Source organism: Monodon monoceros, unplaced genomic scaffold (assembly GCF_005190385.1).
Source record: "Monodon monoceros isolate NGI ecotype Baffin Bay Population unplaced genomic scaffold, NGI_Narwhal_1 Super_Scaffold_3, whole genome shotgun sequence".
Taxonomy (NCBI): domain Eukaryota; kingdom Metazoa; phylum Chordata; class Mammalia; order Artiodactyla; family Monodontidae; genus Monodon; species Monodon monoceros.
This window is the reverse complement of record NW_021703780.1, coordinates 77,229,998-77,251,100: the sequence shown is the minus strand read 5'-3', so window position 1 is coordinate 77,251,100 and position 21,103 is coordinate 77,229,998. Positions and strand designations below refer to the sequence as shown.

General features: G+C 44.1%; 1 protein-coding gene across 1 annotated transcript in view; it reads left to right on the top strand.

Moving 5' to 3' along the window:
• The first annotated feature begins 4,975 nt into the window (after positions 1-4,975).
• Positions 4,976-21,103, top strand: part of PRICKLE2 (prickle planar cell polarity protein 2) — a 246,745-nt gene continuing 230,617 nt past the window's right edge. The window contains exon 1 of the mRNA XM_029243456.1: positions 4,976-5,035. The gene's annotated coding sequence lies outside the window, so the exon portion shown is untranslated. The remainder of the gene's footprint in view (positions 5,036-21,103) is intronic.

Below are 21,103 nucleotides of genomic sequence, written 5' to 3'. Positions count from 1 at the left end.
AGTATTTGCCTCCCCTACACCCCCAGAGGAATTTATATATCTGTCCTATTGATCTCCAGCGTGACCATTTAATGTGCTTCAGCACATGGATTTTGAGTGAAAGGACGTGTGTCACTTTCCAGACTGGTTTGCCTTGTTTTCCTTACCCTTGGCCATAATACTGGCAATGCTCCTGATAAAAGCTGCTCCATCAGCCTGCATTCAGGAGTGGAAACCATGGGGCAGAGCCACAGCCAGTGGCCGTGCAGCACGAGGGGCTGCTCAACCTGTGGGATCATAAGCAATGAGCTCCTGGGATCATTTATTGTCCTGGCATGACCTCTCCTAACCTTACTAATATGTGGATTAAATCTTTAGCCCTTAGCTGGGCACCTGCCACACGGTAAGTGTTCAGCCAGCATTCGCCTGTGGAATTATGGCTCCTTAGCTCGTATTTTTTCAGTTGTTGGCCCCAATATCTGGCTAATTTTTTAAAGTCTCTTCAGTCATTTGCTATCATTCCATTAAGACATGAAAGTATCACTGGCATTGGCCAATTTGTTCCATAGTTCAAGAAAGAACAACAAAAGGATTATAAAGAAAGATGCATTTAGGAACAAAAACAGATACATCAGTATCCTTGGTCAAGGGTCAGAACCAGTGATTTAAGGACCAAATATGGCCCAGTACCTCTTTTTGTAACATCTGTAAGCTAAGAATGGTTTTTATGTTTGTTAATGGCTAGAAAAAATAAAAACAGGGATAATATTTTGTGGCACCTGAAAATTATATGAAATTCAAATTTCAGTACCCATAAAGTTTTGTTCCAGCAGAGCCACACCCATTTATTTAAGTGTTACCTGTGGCTGCTTGGCCAGGTTGCCTTATTACTACTTGGTCTTGGTGTCCTAATCTGTGCAGATCAGAGGATTATTTTAAATACCTAAAGAAACTATATGTATGACAATATATTTAAAAGAATAAGAGTCTGTGATATGCTCTTAAATGGGGAAAGCCTACATTATAGAAGGTGTCATTTAAACCATTTTTTTGTTTTAATGTGTTCCTGGAAAAATGACTAGAAATATAAACTGAAATATTAAGAGGGGTGATCCTGGCAGTGGGATTATTCATGATTTTTATGTTATATGAATTTGTGCCTTTGGGTATTTTCTTTTTGAGTTTTAGGCATTGAGCATATAATTAGAGAAGTTATTTCAAAACAATAAAATAATAAGAATATAGTATAAGACAGAGGGAGCAATACCCATTTAACAATGTTTGGGGCCTCTCGAGCCCTCATCCTGTGTTGTGCTGAAAAGACAGAAAAGGTTCTGTGCCAGAGAATGTCTCCTTCAAACTCCATTCCACTGGTTTACGTGCCATCTGGAAACAGAAATACCCTGTTCTTTCCATACTTTTTCAGTCTTGGCATCTGAGCCTGGCATCAGCTATGTGCTTTGGAAATTGTACTTAGACTTTGTGAGTTTCCTAGAACCCCACGGAATTTGCAGATGCTCTGTGACCTGTGTACTCAGCAGTGACTGGAAGACACACCAGACCCAACTTGTGAAAGTACTCCAAGGCCAGTTCTGCTTTTCAAGAGTGTCCTTCTAGGATTCCGGGCCAGGACTGCCAAGTCCCCGCAGCCTTGGCTCTAAACATCAGATGTTCATCCATAGCGGTGTCACCGGGAGAGCTGAAAAGGAGTGGTGGTGAGGGCTTTCCTGTGGGGAGCAGAATTCCCTACTGGTGGAAACACCTGGACTTGGGAGAAGGGGTGCAGGTTATCCAAGCCGTCTCTCTCGGCCACGGGCTAAATAAGCACTTCCATGCAGGCCGTCTCCCAGGAGCCACCGTTTGTATAAGCGATGTTATTCTGGAGCCTCCAAGATGAATGTGGCTTTGTTCTCCGGGGCCCAGGCAGGCCACATGCTCTCCAGAAGGCATCTCAGCAGGTGTCCTTGGATGCATGTGCTTTATTTAGGTTTCCTCAAGCTCTAGCACTTAGTGGACAGCCTAGATAGAAAATGCGGCAGCCAAAAAAAAAAAAAAAAAAAAAAATTCAAGAACGGTGTATGTTGCTCAAGTCCATTAGAGGGAAACTGATTCACCGTTGTGCATCCTCAGGTCCCACTGTGCTTTTGTTCCCAGGTTAAAAGACGGGCAGAGGCGGTATAACTCGATGGTTAAACACTCAGATTAGAGTCAAATGCCCCTGCGTTCAAGTCCAGGTGCTGCTGTAAACTGGCTGAGTCCCCTTGGGCCTGGGCCTTAATCTTGGTAAATTTTGCTTTCCCCATTGGTAAAAGGAAGGTATAAAAAAGCACCTACTTCGTGGCATTAGAAACAATAACTGAGGTGTCGTGATGAGAGGCATCGCATAGTGCTCGGAGCACAGTAAGTGCTCCGGGAGTTCATTTGTTTACTTAGACATTTGTTGGCACATTTAGCCCTTGGAGGAGGTGCAAAGGGCCTGTTGTATCTGTGATCCATCTGGGGAATTTTTTGCTTTCTAAGTTTAAGAAACTGCAATACCCAAAGTTGAATTTGGGAACAATTTACGTCTTTTTAAATTTCTGTTTGTTCATAAAATCTTTCTCAAATTCAAAACTTCCTGCCATTCTCTTCTTTCACCAAGGGAATAAGAGTAATACCAGTAATCATCACAATAATGACCACAACAAATACTCAACACCAGGCATTGTACTAAGCATTTTACTCCTTTAATCCTCACAATAAACCCTACGAAGTTCCATCTTTTATCATCCCCATTTTTCAGATTAGGAAAATGAGGCACAAGGAGTTTAAAGTAAGTTGCCCAAGGTTATGCAATTAATAAATGGTGGAGCTGGGATTCAGTTGGAGACCATCTGGTTCTGGACCGCTGGCTCTTAACGGCACCGGGTGAAGAATTTCCCAGGTAGCAACACTTGACATTTTCATAATTGAATCTAGCCTGTTCCTTTAAGAACTAGGCAGTAATCCTTGAGCACGTTCAAAGCAAGGTTTCACTCTGGCCTTGGAAGGAAGTGAATCACACTTATTCTTTGAACAGTTTTGAAAAGAACTTTCACTGGATCTATGAAATGTCAAACAAACTGAATCAGATTTTTTCTTTTGTAGGAAGGTAAGCTCTCTCTGGGTAGCTCAAGATGGTAATCAAACGAATTATTAAGTTGAGAAGTATCAACATTTTTCTGCACCTGAATCTCTGTGCTTTCATTTTTCAATCTGTCAGGAGTGAAGGGTTTCACTGGAGAATTCTCCAAGGCTGAGTTTCTCAACCTTAGCCCTGTTGACATTTTGGGTCAGAAAGTTCTTTGCTGTGGAGCCTGTCCTGTGCATTGTGGGATGTTTAGCAGGTTTCTAGATGACCCTCTAGAAGCCAGCAGCAACACCCCACCCCCCCCCCCCCCGCTCCCCACCTCCCAGCTCCCTGACCAAAAATGTCTCCAGACGTCCCTTTTCCTAATGTCCCTGGGGAGCAAAATTGCCCCCTGGTGGAGAACTGCGGCTCTAAATTCCCACTAGATCTGTCTTGGAATTTGAGTTCTGTCACTTGCTCAGTAGCTTATTGTGACTATGTCTTAAAAACGTTCTCATCTTTGATTCTCTCATCTGTTTGCAGAAGGGCATGTTGATCCCTTCTTGTAGGATGACTGGGACTCTGAAATGAGAAAACCTAATTAAATTATAGTGGATGGTTAATATATATGCCTTTTTGGGGCACTGTTCTCTTCTTCCCAAGCTCCAAACTTCAACAATTCTCATCATAATTATAGTTCTTAGTTTCCCTCCAGATGCTAACATATGTATGTGATAAATCAATTTATATTTCTCTGGAAGACAACTCTTGGGAATGAAAGTTGAGAGTAATTATTTTCCTTTTCCCTGTTTTCTTTTCTTGCTGAGCTGTGTATCCTCAGGTCCCACTGTTAGTTAATCTCTAACTAACCCAGAAAAGTATTTTTTTTAAATTTTATTCCACGTGAGGGATCGTTCAAAGAAGATTAAGGCCAACTCTTTTGAATATCCACTAACAGTTGAAAAGGAAATGAGTTTAAATAACAGCTCTTGGGATTTAAGTTAGATATGACAGGGAACTGTCAAAGGTATTGGACAGAGGTTCACTGCCGGAGCAGGTGATAGAATTGCCTCTCTTGGAGACTAGTAAAACCTAGAAAGCCACTGATCTGGAACCGTCTGAAGTATGACTTCTAAATTTGGGAAACAGTCTTCACCTTGCAAGTTTACCCTTGAAAATGCTGCAAGCTCCACTTCTGGTCTGAGCTTCTAAGAGAGATTCTGGAACAATTAGCCGAGTGTTTCATCTTTCTTCCCTGCGGTTCTGGCCGCTTCCTTCCCCTCCCTCACCCCCCCCACCCCCACCCTCAACCCCCACCCCCCGCCACCACGCAGCTAAAAGAACTCGAGAAGCAGTTGGCTGAATTTTAGCACTTAAGACCTTGATGAAGGCAAAAAACAAAAACAAGGAATAATTAGTCCCAGTTTGTCAGCAATTAACTGTTCTCTGAATATAACTTTTTGCTGCTGGAAACTTGGGCAGACAGCATGCCATGGTTCTATGGCTCTTCAGCGGCCAGAGGGTGCCCAAGTTACTACTGCACTGAGTGATCCCGGCAGCTTCTGAAAAAGACGAATGCTTGGGCCCCGCCTCTGGGTTCTAATTCAGGAAGTTTGGGGGGTGCCAGACAACTGTGTTAAACACACACGCACACCATTCTCATCACGATCTTAATTCTTCAAAGCATGAACCTTGGATCTTGGACGTTTCATATCTGTGTTTCTTCTCACGTGTAAAGTGGGGTTAATAATAGTGCCGACCACGCAGAGTTGTTGAGAGGATGGCGTAGATAATTCAAACCAAGTGCTTAGCAGAGCCTAGCAGAGACGAGGCCTCAGTTTCCGTTAGCTGACGTCGTTGCCACTGTGATCGTTGTCGTCATCACCACTTCTGCCCTGGAAACCTTGGGCCGCTTTTGATTCCTCCCTTTGTGAATTTCCTTCCTGATTATCTACTTGCCAAATCCTGGTAAGTCCAGATCCCCTTAAGGCTGTTTGTAACCTTCCCCTTCCCACTTTTTTCTGTTTTTCTCCTCTAGTTCATGCCTTGCCCGGACAACAGGCAGACTCTTCACTGACCTTCCTGCTTCCTGCCTTCCTGTCTGTTCTCTAAGGTGCAGCCAGAGTGATCTTTCAAACGTACATGGGGTATCCTTCCCTGGATTCAAACCCTTCATAGCATTTAGAATAAAACCAACTTCTCCCCTCGCTTTAAACGGCCTGCCTGGTCTGATGCACCAGGCATCACCTCATGCCACTTCCTGCCTTGTCTCCCGTGTTTGAGCCACCGTGATCTCTGACCGCATTTGGCTGTACTTCAGTTGTGCTGAGTTCTTTTCCACCTCAGGACCTTTGCACAGGCTCCTTCTGAAGCTCCTGACGACTCTTCACATAGCTACCTCCTCCTTACTTCAGGTCCTAGCCATCGTCACCTCTTTAGGTAGGTTGTACCTGACCACACCCATTCAACATCTGTACTTACTCCCCATTATTTTAATCTCACCCTCCTGTCTGTTCTCTTCCTAGCATGAGCCAGTCTGTCATTTTGTTTATGGGTTTACTTGTGTTTTCTCACATCCTTTCACCATAATGTAAGAACCATAGGGGAAGCAAGTGTGTTTCTTTCATTCACCAGCCTGTCTCTAGAACCTAGTTCAAGTGCTTACCACATAGATGGTGCTCGGGAAATACTGGTGGGATGAGAGAATGAATGAATGATGAGTGAATGGGTGAATGACTTTATTTGCCTGTGTATTCATTCACATGTCCACAGACACGTGTTGAGTAGCTCCTGTAGACAGGACGAGCTGGGTATCTGAAGAGAAGATGATAGAGGGATGTAATCTAGGACCCATGGGAATGTTTTAATTTTTCCGGAGCACTTGGACTGATTTTACTTTTTGGACACCGAGAGTTGTGTAATTATATGATTGTTCCTTTTCCATATCAGCTGCCAGAAATTTAGAGCCAAATTTGTGGCCCATGCGTCTTCTTGGGATGCAGCTTCGCCTCATTCTTGGATCCATTTCATGTCCCCGTCCTCATTTTTCTTTTCCTTTTGCTCCTATTTTTAATTTGTGTCATGTTGTATTTGATGTATCCTCATAAGCTGCCTTAACATCTCCCTGAAACAAGACAAATTAGACACCCGTCAATCTATAAAAATGCGACGAGAAGAGCTTTATGAGAAGTATAAATAAAGTGCTTCTGGCATTAGAAAGGTAGATATTTCCCAGGTGGCTTCTGTAAGCTCCAGAGAGCGGGGCGGAGGGCTGAGAGCTTTCTCAAGGGGAGACCTGAACACTTGGTTGGCGCAGGAAATGTGACTTCAGGTAGGATTAGTAAAGGGAGGATTTAATGCAGGTAACTGGTCATTTTGCCTGTTTTGACTGCACACTGGAGCTCTGCACCTCATGCTGTTTTTTCTCACTCTCTTCCTTCTCTAGAAGCAGCATATACTTTTCAAAATAATCAGGAGGCATCCACCCTGTTCTCTCTGAAAGGTTCGCACACGCTTTCTCCTAACTCTATTTCATTGATTCTCGGCCGATTTGTGATTTGGGGGGGTGGGGACAGGAGTTTGCTGCTTCTCCTCTTCTGTCTATTGTGGTGTTTGTTTCCAGGGTGTTCTGACGCAGATCTGGACAGTGAGGAGAACCAGAAATTCTTTCTGGATCTGGGGGGCTTTGTATGTACAACGGCAGCTATGGTGGTGAGCTCACCCTTCCTGTGGCTCCAGGTACTCAGTCTGCCCCAAACATGGAGCCTTGAGTCTCTAGTCCAGACTTCTCCCAGGACACAGACTTGTGTATTCGGGGACCCTCTCAGTGTCTCTCTCTTCTTGGATGACTAGTAGACGTCTTGAGTTGACATGTCCAAAGGTGAATTTCTGGTCTTCTCCCCCGTTCCAGCTGCAGCTTTTGCCACCTCCATTGATGCCGCTTCCATTCATCCTACTTCTCAGGCCAAAAGCTTCGAGTCACCTTTGACTCTTCTCTTATCTCTCCCACTCAGCCCGCCAGGAAGTCCTTCACAACAGGCAGACTCTGATCTTTTCCCACCACCATCCCAATTCTGGTCACTCTCAGTTCTTGCCTGCCTTCCAGTGTTAGCATCACTTCCATCCTAGCCTCCAGGGATCTTTGGAAAACCTTCCAGGTGGGCTCTCCCATCACCCTCAGTCCAAAACCCAAAGTTCTCCAATGGCCTCATGTCAGCATGTGATCAGCAGCCCTTTGCCCCCACCGTTAGTTCCTCTCAGCCCTTACGAGTCGCATAAACCACTGCACTCTCTCAGGCTTACCGCTCCAGCCACATTGGGCCGTTTCTCTTCCTTGAATGTGCTGTGTCTGCTCCTGCCTCAGGACCTTTGCGTCGCCTGTCCCTTTTGCCTGGAACGCCTTTACTTCCCTAAAGTCTTCGTTTGGTCTCCTTGGACAATCTGTTTCCAATGAGCACATTCCTCTCTGGGATTCCCCGTCTCTCTAGCATACTGTTTTTCTTTTATGCAAAGCATTTAACCACTTTCTAACACGATGCATTTTTTTTTTTTTTGGCCTGTGTTTTGTCTGCCTCCCCCTTCCCACCCTGCAGCAAATGTAAGGGCAAGGATCTTTGTTTTATTCTCTAAGCCCAAGGGCCTAGAACAGTGCCTGACATACTGTGGATTCTCCATCATCATTGTTGAGTTAATAGATGGAGCGCTGTCTCTTCTCCAGGGTACTCCTCCTTTCTTACCGTCAGTTAATCTGATGCGCTGTCCTACTTTAGGAGCCCGTCTATAAAGTCTTAACTACACTGATAAAGCTGGGGCAGATTCCTCCAGACTAAATTGTGACCTAACGGCACCCTGTACGTGAACCTTGCATAATTCTTCAGTAGCCCTCTCTTCTGGAGCCTCCTGGATCCATCTGGAAGCCATTCCAGCAAACATCTCTCCTACATAATAGATCACTCTTTTCCTTTCGCATTGGACTCTGGCTCCCCAGAGCCTGCAGTCAGCCCTGAGATGGATTTCTTATCTCCGTGGCTTCATTAAGAATGTACATATTTGGTTGCCAGTGCTACGGTTCTCCATAGTGCAGTTTGCTGCAACAAAAGAAAGTGTTTGCCAAATGATTTGTCAGCATATGTTATAAAGCCACATAGGCGCTCTTTATGTAACTGGAAAATACTGATCCCAATTAGTGACAGACTAAAGACCAAGAGGGGAAAATGGTGTTGCTTTCTTCCAAAGAACTTAGAGGGTTGATGCGAAGGTGTAGGGGTGGGGTGGGGGGAGGAAGAGGAGAAGAGAGGCAGAGAGCAGGAAAGGAGCCGACTGTGGGTGAGGCAATATAATTCTGGCACCCAGGAAACAGGGTTTAGCATCACGAGGCTCAGCTATCTCCTCGACTCCCACTATTCTTCAAGGTAATAACCTTTTCAGGCCAACTGGTCTCATGCCTCAATTCTTGGGAAGAGACACATTCCTAGGCTTTCTGAAATGGCAGGGACTGGAGCTGACCTCCCAAGGACTGGGAGTCCTGCCGTGGTGCCATGCAGAGCCCCCAGGTGGCTTGGCGAGCCTCAATACTACAGTTCAGGCAAGGAGGCCCTCACTGCTGAGGTTGGCAGCCACGTATGAACTCAGCAGCTTGTGATCCTGGCTCCCTTTGGAAGTGACTCACCTCCTCATTGGGAGAGCACATTAGACGCGTCTGGCCTCTTCTCCACAAAGAAATATTTGACCTGTTGATGTTCTCCAGGCGTCTTCCTAATTAGGAAACTCAGACAGATCTCTAAGAACAAACCCAAACATGACTTCCCTGAGCAGGGCAGGACCTGCCTTCCCCTGTGTTAAGTCCCCGAGCCTGTAGCACCGGGGTATATCTCTTAGACTCGCCTCCTGTGAAAGAGTGTAATACTGGCATTTTTGGTTTGTTTCCATTAGAAGAAAAGAACTTCCCTTATCAAAACCAAATGTTTATCTAGTAAAAGACTTGCTTCATCGCACATTCTTTTTGGCAATGTCAGCAAGTAGCTGTCAGTGCTTGGAGAACAGACAAATATGTCCCCTCAGCTGGTGAGGTAGATGATGGCCCGGATTACCTACCCCACGAAGGATACATTGCTCTGACGTCCCACGTGCCGGGGGTGAGGGTGCATAGCACCGTGGAGATACCCCTTGGTTTATTCCGAAGCTTTTCTGTGGTAATGTTCCTTAGACTGTTATTAGATTGAGTGAACTCAAGAATTTACAGTTGTTAGATCAGGGCAGGGTTTTAAACTTTTACGATGTAGCCATGAGGCCCGCAGACTAAACGGATACCAAATGGACTCACGGTGTGACGCGTGGTTTGGGGGTCCAGATCCCTTTACTTGAAGGTATTGTTCTTGAGCTCGCAGCTCTCTCTGAGTGAAAACCAGCCTCCCCTCTCCCCGTTCCCCCCATCCCAACCCCCCACTCTTGTCAGCAGGAAGATATTCTACATTAAGAAAAGGTTTCTTGGGAAATGAAGAAAGGGAATGGGGAGCTGGGCTGCCAACTTGCCAGTGGTCTTGAGTCGCGTGATGTTTGGCCTTTTGCTCTCTGGTTGTCGGGGTCCCTTCACCCACACTCCCCCCCCCTTACACACTTATCTGAGAGTAAGTCCAAGGTGAGGATGCAGAAAATAGTCTGCGGCCACACAGCCAGTAGAAAAGCTACCCTGAACATTGTTTAGTCATCAGCCCAGATGTCTATCCTGCGTGTTGGACGAGACAATCCCAATAGAGGAGGGATGAGAAACAGGCGCTTCTCCGTGGTTCGCGATGTCATAGCTCTCTCTGGCTAGCATCTCATTACAGGCGTGTATATTATTTAAAAGCTTCTTTAAAAAAAACGTGACCACAGGGGAAAATCGAGTGGCTTTCTCTTCCTGCTGTCTGTGGATGATGTTTTAATCATGGCGCCCGTAAAGAGGCATGTATTCTGGTGAAATTTGTGAAAACTAGTAAGGCAATTTTGTATCCTGTGGCAAGCACCACTTAAGTAACTCTTGTAATTACTCCGCACAACCCAGGCCTGCTCTTTGGTTTTAGGCTGTGTTATTCTTACTGGCCTCTCCCCTTTAAGACCTACTTGGGATGAACTTTGTCACTCTGTTCATCACTTTAATTCAAATCCTGCCAATGTATGTGGAGCTGGATGAAACGTTCCAGGGATGAAAATGATCACTGTTTGGGGTAGTTAGGTTCATTTACATAGAAGGGGGTTTTATTTTATTAAAAAAAATTTTTTTTTATTGGGATATAGTTGTTTTACAATGTTGTGTTAGTTTCTCCTGTACAGCAAGTGGAGTTCCCTGTGCTGTACAGCAGGTTCTCATTAGTTATCTATTTTATACATATTAGTGTATATATGTTAATCCCAATCTCCCAGTTCATCCCACCCACCCTTTCCCCCCTTGGTGTCCATACATTTGTTCTCTACATCTGTGTCTCTATTTCTGCCTTGCAAACCGGTTCATCTGTACTACTTTTCTGGATTCCACAAATATGCGTTAATATACGATATTTGTCTTTCTCTTTCTGACTTACTTCATCCTGTATGACAGTCTCTAGGTCCATTCACGTCTCTACAAAGGACCAGATTTCGTTCGGTTTTTTTTTTTTTTTGCGGTACGCGGGCCTCTCACTGCTCTGGCCTCTCCCGCTGCTGGGCACAGGCTCCGGATGCGCAGGCCCAGCGGCCATGGCTCACGGGCCCAGCCGCTCCGCGGCACGTGGGATCCTCCCGGACCGGGACACAAACCCGCGTCCCCTGAATCGGCAAGCGGGCTCTCAACCACTGTGCCACCAGGGAAGCCCTCGTTCCTTTTTATAGCTGAGTAATACTCCATTGTATATATGTACCACATCTTCTTCATCCATTCGTCTGTCGATGGGCGTTTAGGCTGCTTCCTCGACCTGGCTCTTGCAGATAGAGCTGCAGTGAACGCTGGGGTGCGTGTGTCTTTTTGAATTATGGTTTTCTCAGGGTAGATGCCCAGTAGTGGGATTGCTGGGTCATACGGTAGTTCTATTTTTAGTTTTTTAAGGAACCTCCATACTGTTCTCCATAGTGGCTGTATCAATTTACATTCCCGTCAACAGTGCAAGAGGGTTCCCTTTTCTCCGCACCCTCGCCAGCATTGGTCGTTTGTAGATTTTCTGATGATGCCCATTCTAACTGGTGTGAGGTGATCCCTCATTGTAGTTTTGATTTGCATTTCTCTAATAATTAGTGATGCTGAGCAGCTTCTCATGTGCCTCTTGGTCATCTGTATGTTAGAAGGGGATTTTAAATACTAACAGCTCAGGGGATGTGGTGCTTGAGGTCTGGGGTCCAGAGCTGGATGAGAAGTAGGCACCGCCTTCTTGGAACTGCTGTGGTCCTAGAAACACGGACTAATGCGTTGAGAAGGTGTTCAGCCAGGACTGAGGGGACTTGCAGGGTGGAAGGCATGCCCAACTGTCAGACCGCATTCCACAGCAGGCTCCAGAGCTTACACGTTCCCCAAGTGGGTTTTGACCCACAGTCACATAGCAGAACTCTAAAGCAAAGGTCGGCAATTTGCAACCCAGATCTGGCTCATTGCCTGTTTTTATAAATAAAGTTTTATTGAGACCCAGTCATGAGATTTGTCTAGTTACCATCTGTGGCTGCTTTCCCTCTACAGTGGCGGAGGTGAGTAACTGTGACAGAGACCACGCAACCTGCAAAGCTGAAAATACCGACTCTCTGGCTCTTTACAGAACAAGTTTCCCAACCTTTGATGGATTTTTAACTTAGAGGCCACAGTTTTCCAAGGGTGTCCATTCATGGTCTTCTGTGGAACAAACGCCCTGGAATATTTTATGTGTGTGCATGCCCACACAGGATTTTCTGGAGAGGAAGTGCATGGATTATAATAATTTTCCCAAGGTGTCTGTGATCCTAAGATAAAGGTCCTTAACTTGAGAGGATATGCAGATCTTACCTCATTTATGGGCTCGACGTCTGCTCTCCCTTTTAACTTGTTTTTCCCTCTAGGATCCTGCTAAGTAATTGCTCTGAAAAGTAAATTACATGTGAAGTATGAATGTCTAACAGGAAAGTGTTTCGCTCCGTGAGAATAGTTTGATTTTAAGCAGGGCCTTCCATGCCAGAACCTAACGGTCATGTCGTGGGGGAACATGAGAAACAGAGGAAAGAGTGGGGAACAGGACGGGTGGTGGCCAGGAAGCTGTTGACTGGAGGCAAGTGGAACTTTTTTCTTTTTTTTTTTTTTGGTTCTGTTTAAAGAGACAGTAGGGCAGTTATCTTTCTGGTCAGATAAGGCCAGAAAACCATAAGAGTAGCCACTCTTTAACAACGTGTAAGGCAGTATGCTAAGTACGTTATATGAAATGTCTTACATCCTACACCTCCCCCCCGGGACTTAGCATCTGTAATGTTAGAATGGTGGCCAGTGCAAAGTGCACACAATATGATTGTTAGTGATTAGTTATCATCGTTGGCTTCACCATCCCCACTGATCATCTGAGGAAACTGAAGCTCTGTTGTCTAAGATTTCCCAGCTTCTGGAAATCACAGGCACCCGACCTTGTGTCTGTCAGCCTCAGAGGTGGCACTAACAGAAGCCAAGTCTGTTAACTTCCAAAGTTTTTGCTTTGTTTTTAAACCCTATTCTTCTAACCAACTCCATGGACAGCAGGATGTGGGTGGTTCCTCTTTCAAAAGGCAGCCAGCAAGAATCCTGTGGTGTTGGTATGAAGAAACACACTTTTCCCCCCATATTTCCTCCTCAGCTCACTTCTTGGAGAGGCCTTATCTTTAGTATCCTGGCTCTAGAGCAGAGGTTCTCAAACTTGGCTATCCATCTGTACTACCTAGGAAGCATAAAAAAGTGCAGATCCTCGGTTACTATGCCAGAACCTACTAAATCAGAATTTCTGAGGATGGGCCTTGGAAGTCTGTACGTTTTATAAACGTCTCTATGTAGTAATGTTCTGGCCAACCAAGCACTGGTCCATCCGCTGCTGCTTGGACACCACTATTCTCAGTGCCACCCAAGCTCTGGCCACGTTAGGCAGCCGAGGGGTGTGTGTGTAATTGTTACTGCCATCTGACTGCTTCATCCAAGGTGACTCACCCCCCTTTTGGAAACAGGCAAGATGTTCCCTCTTTGCAGTTGGGTCCTCCTGTCCAAACAGAGCCAGGAGTCTGTGGGTGGTCCCAGGCAAGCAGGAAGGCTCCCTTCTGGCAGAGCCAAGAGGGAACAGGCTGAGATGCAGTTGGTTCTTAGGAAGGGAATAGAGAAGGGTGCGGGTGCTTAGCCCAAAAACAGCAGGATTAGTAAGTTGATTCGGAACTCCAACTGGAGCTGGAGGAGGGAGAGGGTATTCCTCTCTTTCCTTTAGGCCTCATTGTAAGGTCTTTACTCCATTTACCTCTTAAGGGCCATGGAAGTTAGAGCTATCCCCTTAGAAAGGAAAGCATACTGTATAACAGATGATAGCCCTTTATTTCAGAGTTTATGAGAAGTGTCCCCAGGGTTCATACCAGTGACCCTCTCCCCAGCCCTGGCTAGTTACAAATTGGCCACTGCACTTGAAATTCACATAGGTCTAAATTATGTACCGACTGAAAGTATGAGAAGGGGAAGGCTATGAGGTTGGAAATGACTACAGGACCCGGCAGGAGAGCTTGCCAGATTCTTGATGAGAAATACGAACTACTCAAAAAAATTAGAGCAAGGTGCCCTTTGTGGGCAGGTTTGCGTGTGAACATATTTTTGCCAGTCTGCACTGGTCTTTTTAGGGGGTCGGAGCAATTAATCTTTTTTTTTTTTTTTCCTTTTAACTGGAAGTTTGGAAAGAAGTTGCAGGATTTAAAGTTTGGAAAGTACACAGGGAACAGACGTATTTATGTTAAGCTCGATATTCGAGTCTTCTTTCCTCTGAAGCAACATGAGTAACTACCAATGGGAACTGAGCGCTTTGAGTCATGCATTTCGATTTCTGTCTGGCTTTTCCTGGTGAGTTGATGTCCCTGGAACCTCAGGGGTATATGGAAACGTCATTTCGAGTGTTTTTTCTGAAGTGCTCCTCTTCTGGGTTAACTCAGGCAGGGGGGAATGTCATCATTGGCATGTAGATTGCCCGTAATATCTCTGCTAATTGACTTTTGAATTATACAAATAAGCCCCTTTCTAATTCCAACTTCTCTAAATTCTTTGCCGCTCAAATGTGGCTGGGTAGAAAGTTTGGATTGGGATACAGTCTCCTGTTCTGCTAGTATATGGATTGGAAAAGGGATGACACATGGAGTCAGCCTAAGGAAAATGAAAATCTAATTAGTCAAAGAGAAGGAGAGAGTTTTAGCATCACACTCGTACCACGTTAATGATCACACCCCCCAGACATCTTCCCTTGGCTCTGTTATTCTTATTTAGAGACCAAGACTTGAACTCAGTTCCCTTGCTGGCTTCCCTGTTTCCTCTGAAAGGGGTCCCAACCTAGAAGCTTCCATGGAGAGTATTGAAAACTGCCGAGGAGGACTGACTTGTGAGTTGGCAACTGTGTTCATTATAATCCTGGGCCTGGAGGGACCTCATTGCCTGGCTACCCATCACCACGTTCATTATTCCTCAAGAATAAAAATATTTCTCTTTTTAACAACAGGCAAATACAGAAGTAGGACTGAACCAGGTCTTTTTTTTTTTTTTAATTTTTAATGGAGTCTAGTTGATTAACAGTGTTGTGTTAGTTTCAGGTATACAGCGCAGTGAATCAGTTATGCATATATCCACTCTCTTTTAGATTGTTTTCCCACAGAGGCCATTACAGAGTATTGAGTAGAGTCCCCTGTGCTGTACAGTAGGTCCTTATTAGTTATCTATTTTATATATAGTAGTGTCAATCCCAGCCTCCCAGTTTATCCCTCCCTTCCCCCTGGTAACCATAAGTTTGTTTTCTACATCTGTGACTCTGTTTCTGTTTTGTAAATAAGTTCATGTGTATCATTTTTTTAGATTCCACATGTAAGCGTGAGCCAGGTTTAAGGGAGTAGCTGAGCTTCAGTCTCTGACCTGAATCATTAAAGCTGCCCTTAGGGTGGGGAAATTATGGGAGTGGCTCTAGGCCCCCAATTTTTTCGGCAGCTTTATTGAAATATAATTTACATACCCTACAACTCGTCTGTATGAACCATACAATTCGGTGATCGTTAGCGTATTCAGAGCTGTGCAACTGTCAGCACTAATTCCAAAACATCTCCTTCATCTGAAGGAGAAAAACCCCATAACCCATTCACATCATCACTACTTCTCCCCCAGCCCTCGTAATACCTAATCGTTTCCGTCAATGGATTTACTTATTCTGGACATTTCATATAAATGGAATCATACAATATATGGCCTTTTGTGACTGGCTTCTTTGATTTAGCTTAATGTTTTCGAGTTTCCTCTATGTTGTAGCAATTATCAGTACCTCACATCTTTTTCTTGCTGAATAACCTTCCATTGTATGGATATACCACATTTTGTTTCTTTTCAAATGTTGATGGACTTTTTGGGTTGTTTCCATTTTTTAGCTACTGTGAATAATGTTGCTATAATCATTCGTGTACAGGGTTTTGCGTGGACATAAGTTTTCTTTTCTCTTGGGTGTTATACCTACGAATAGAATTTCCGGGTCAGAGAGTAAATCCATCAACAACATTTTGAGAAATGGTCAAACTGTACCAAAGCGTATACACCATTTTACATTCCCATCAGCAACGTACGAGAGGAGCCGTCTCGCCACATCCTCACCAATACTTGTTATTTCCTGTCTTTTGATTATAACCATCCCAGTGGGTGTGACGTGGTGTTTCACTGTGGTTTTGAGTTCTTTTTCTGTGATGGCTCATAATGTTGAGCATCTTTTCACGTGTTTATTGGTCATTGTATCCTCTTCAGAGAAATGTCTATTCAGATATTTTGCCCACTTTTAATTGAATTATATTTTTAGGGTTGAATATTAAGGATCCTTTCTATATTCTAGATACAAGTCCCATATCAGATACAGGCTTTGCAAGGATTTTTTTCCCATTCTATGGATTGTCTTTTCACTTTCTGGGTGGTATCCCTTGAAGCACAAACATCTTTAATACAATAAAAGCCAAGGTATATATATTTTTCTTTTGTCACTTGTGATTGGGGTCAGATCTAAATCAGTAAATCTATGAAGATTTACTCTCGTGTTTTCCTTCTAGGAATTTTATAGTTGTAGCTCTGACATTTAGGTCTGTGATCCATTTTGTGCTAGTTTTTGTGTGTGATGTGAGGAAGGGGTTCAAATTATTTTGCATGTGGGTATCCAGTTGTCTCAGAACCGTTTGTTAAAAAGACTGTTATTTCCCCTGTTGAATTGTCTTGGCACCCTTTTCAAAAATCAGTTGACAGTAGATACTTGTGTTTATCTCTGGGCTCTCCATTCTGTTCAACTAATCTATATGTTTATCCTTATGTCAGTTCCAGACTATCTTGATTATTACACTTTATACTAGGTTTTGAAATGGGGAAATGTGAGTCTTCCAACTTTGCTCTTCTGTTTCAAGGTTGTCTTAGCTATTCTGGATCCCTTGAATTTCCATATGAAATGCATCAATTTCTGCAAAATAGCCAGTTGGAATTTTAAACTACACCCAAAATTTGAGTGGGTCCTCAATTTACTGGCTGTAGGTAGCAACTCAGAGAGGTAGTACAGAGAGAGCCTAAAAAATAGGGGGAGGCGGGAGGGCGTTCCAGATAAGCAGCTGACTTTTCCTGCTACAATTAAAGCGCGCGCACACACACACACACACACACACACACACACACACACACACACACACACACACACACACACACACACACACACACACACTTTTGAGGCTCACATATACAGGTAGCTCCAAATTCTCATCTACCTCCACCACCACCTAGGTCCTGTGCAGCTCTGCTACTGTATGTGTGTTGGGAGTAGCATCATTATTCCCATTTTACAGATCATATGAATCTCACGTGAGATGATACATAGGTGGTTTATCACACTGTCTGGCGTAGAGTGAGTGCTTGATAAATGTTTGCTGTTGTTGCAGTTACTATTGCTATTGCTTCCTAAATGATATCAGTCACCTAGGGAAGCAGTAAGTCCTTAAACGAAATATAGACTTCAGTAATATGTAGACTTAAGTCCTTCGATAAATGACATAGGGAATCCCTATCTCTGCCTGGCCCTTCAGTTGCCTCTTGGGCTCATGTGTGAAGTCTAGAGTAGCGCTCCTCAAAAGTTAGAGTATAAGAATTCCTTGGGGGTCCTATTAAAATGCAGATTTTGATTCAGTAGTGTGGGGGCGGGGTCTCAGATCCTGCATTTCTAACGAACTCTTGGGTGATGCCTTGGAGAACCACCCTTTGAGGAGTAGAGTGGTCGAGGTCCTATAGGGCAGTGGTCCCCAACCTTTTTGGCACCAGGGACCGGTTTCATGGAAGACAATTTTTCCACGGACTCGGGGGTAGAGGGGGGATGGGTCAGGCAATAATGCAAGCGATGGGGGCGGCAGATGAAGCTTCACTCGCTCGACCACCTCCTGCTGTGTGACCCGGTGCCTAACAGGCTGCGGGCCGGTGCCGGTCCACAACCCGGGCGTTGGGGACCCCTGCTATAGGGGACACCCAGGTAAGAGGTGTTCAAGATCATCTCTGACACTTGGGGGCAGACTAGAGGTTAATAGAAAAGGCTTCCATCAAGTGTAAGCTGAGAAAACTACACCGTGAGACTTGGATTATCTAGTTCCTTGTTACTGTAGTCATTAGCCTTTTGCTATGCCACATTCTCCGGTAAGCCTTGTCTCAGTCAGAGGTATCCAAACTCTTTTAATTGCACGCTCTCTCACTAGAAAATGTTTGATCACAGACTGCCACACTGTGTGTATTTACTTACCAATAAATTACACACACATACTCCTTTGATTAGCTAAAACAGGCAATACTTGCTTTGCATGGCGGTATGGGACTGTAAAAATAACCATGCAAACTGAAACTTTGCAGAGCGATCTTAATAAGCAATGGGAAAAATTACAATTGTACTGTGACCTTTAAAATTTTTTTTCAAAACAATAAAAGCTCTCTTACTGTTGGTTATAAGTGCATTGGGAAATAAAACTAATAAAACTAGTATTTGTTTAGTACACTGCAACTTAAAGCACTAGAAACATTGAGAATTAAAATGCTTTACTTCTTTGGGCAAACTTATCAAGGGTAGTTTGAAGAGTGCTTGTCTTTGTCTTATGATACAGATGAAGCATGTTTTCTAGAGCACGGCAAATTGTCATACTCCTTTCTCAGTTTGTATCAGTTTCCATTTTGTGCTTTGTGGTTTCATGAAATATCACGGAGAGCTCCTTACTTTTTTGTCATGTGTCACTTCCTCTGGAACATACCTCTTCATCCTTTTTTTCCCCAACCATTTTCCTTTATGTCATTAAGTTCACCTTCATTAAATTACTCTGGCTCCATATTCAGAATTCCTTGGTATCACATAGACATCACTGGGAGACAAGAAGGCGACACAACTACGTGCGTTGCCGTCTGTGCATGAACTGAATAACATATGCTCAGTGACCAGTCACTGGCAGACTTTGAAAGGAGTAACACGATTGGTCGCTGATCATAATGTACACCTGTTATTTACATAGTGGTTTGTGGACTGAAGCAGTGATGTTTCTGCTTTATGCTAATCGCTCACAGTTAATATACTGTAGAAACTGAAATTTGAATCATCATGGGAGGCCAGTTCTATTTGACAAAACTGAATTGTGCAAACTAAAGACTGTTTTCCAAATCATGGTATATACAGGAATCACGATTCATAATCATAGTATGCAAAATCCGTACTTCAAAGAGCCATCTTGATTATTTTTATTTATTTTTTACCAGATTATGGTTAGTTCTCCTCGTTACTGTTTTGATTTTATACTTTGGCATCAAAGGAACCCATACTAGGGTAGGAGATGCACTAACTCAGCCATTTTTCTCATTTTCTTGTGCTTGCATTAGAGAATTATACTCTGGATTCTTTTGTAGTAATCTGTTTAGGTCAGTTGTAAATTTTAGTTCAGGTAATACCAGGTATCCACATCCCATAAACCCATTTAATCTGGCAGTCAGTATCCTCACTGTCAAGTGTCCCAAACTGTGGCTCTCCCCGCCTTTTCTCAGGGTGCTGTCAATGCCCCATAGGAAGTGTACCACATGACCATCTGACAGCAGAATCAAGTGAGGGTCCCAGTGTCAAGCCATACATGAAATATCTATAAGTTTAATGCCCTAAATGTTAGGTAAAAATCAATTTAAAGATAAACTCTAATATTGTCACTTAATCCACTGTGGAGACTACTAGCCTAAACATTCTGGTTGTACTTGAGCTGTGCTCCTGCTAAGAGAAGGGTCCTTTGGAAGGGAGAAGGGGTCAGGTTTTCTCTGCTGCCTGCATGGTGATTGGCACTTCAAGGTCCTTGAAGACAGTGTCCTCAAGACTTTTTGCACTAACAGATTCACCTGGGGAACTTTGAAAAGCATCCATGCTGGAGGTCCCACCTGAGACCCTTTTAATAAAGGTTTCTGGATGGGGGCCCAAGAATGCCTGTATCGTTTTACAGCCCACAGTTGTTTCTAATGCACAGATAGGGTGGGAAACTATACCTTCAAGGAGAAGGTCTTCCCTCCACTGCCAGTCTTGAAGGACCCTATCTTGCTTTATTTATTTATTTACTTATATATTTATTCATCCATCCGTCCATCCATTCATTTTTGTATAGGTATTGAGGCACACCCTCTGGCAAGCAGCTTTTGTACTGCCTTCTTAGTGACCGTATTTGCCAAGGAGGGTACCTCTTGTAGTCATTTAAACGCCAGTAGAGGAAAGTTCTCTGAGCATGAAGTCACTGCTGGTGGCTCTGCCCTCTGAGGACGATTCTGTGGTTTTAACAGAGTCCTACAAATGCTGGGACGGGCCTGGGATTCTTCACAGTGTTCAACCTTAGCCTTCCCTCTGAAGCTTGTTCTACAGTTAGAAACGAAAGCATTTACCGGACATCCCAGTGGATAACAGCTGATATGGTGATCGAACACCTAAAGGATAGTGTTGCCCGTCAAGAGGTTCTGAAGCAAAGTGAACAAGACCCAGTCAGCTCACAAAGGATGAGGGCCAGGGATACCCAAGACGGACAGAGTTGATTTCCAGACACAGAAGCCCAGAGAGACTGCTTGAGTTGTTGAAGGCCTCTCACCAAATGTGCCTCAGAGCTAGTCTTGGTCTCCAACTTCCCAGCCCATTTCCTTGAGCTGTAGAATGCACAGTATAGTCTGAGACCCACCTGCATCTGAATAGCTGGGGAGTTGATTAAAACTCAGATTCCTGGGCTCTACCCTAAGTGGTTTGAATTATAATGGGATGACATGGAGGCTGGCAGTCTGCATTTGAAACGAGCTCCCTTCACTGTATGCTCATTAAGGCAAGCTAAAGTTGGAGAATCATTGTCCTGGCTTAAGCTGCCATTGTGCAATAATCTTCCACCCTGCATGCCCCTGTACACAAAGTTCTAGAATTTGAAATAGTAAGCGGGAAAGATTTCTAGCGGTTTTATAAGATTGATATGTATATTTTGAATACTGGTCCAAAAGAATGACTATTGCTCCTTGGTAAGAGGGATCCGTTCCTAAGAAATATTTGTAGACAGCACTGAGTTATTCATAATATATCCAAGTATGTTGAGAAGCTACTTGAAGTTTAGTGGGCACTTAGATCCACGGCTATATCCATCTGCCAGCCAAGCTTAGCACGACTTGGCAATGCAGGAGCTTTGGAATTGGACAGATCCAAGGTCAATTTTTGCCTCTGCTGCTTATTAGTTACGTGAAACTGGATAATTTACTTAAACTCTCTGAGTCTCAGTTTCCTCATCCAAAAATGAGTCCAGTTATATCAGTTTTGAAGAGCTCTTGGGAAGATTATATTAGAAAATAAA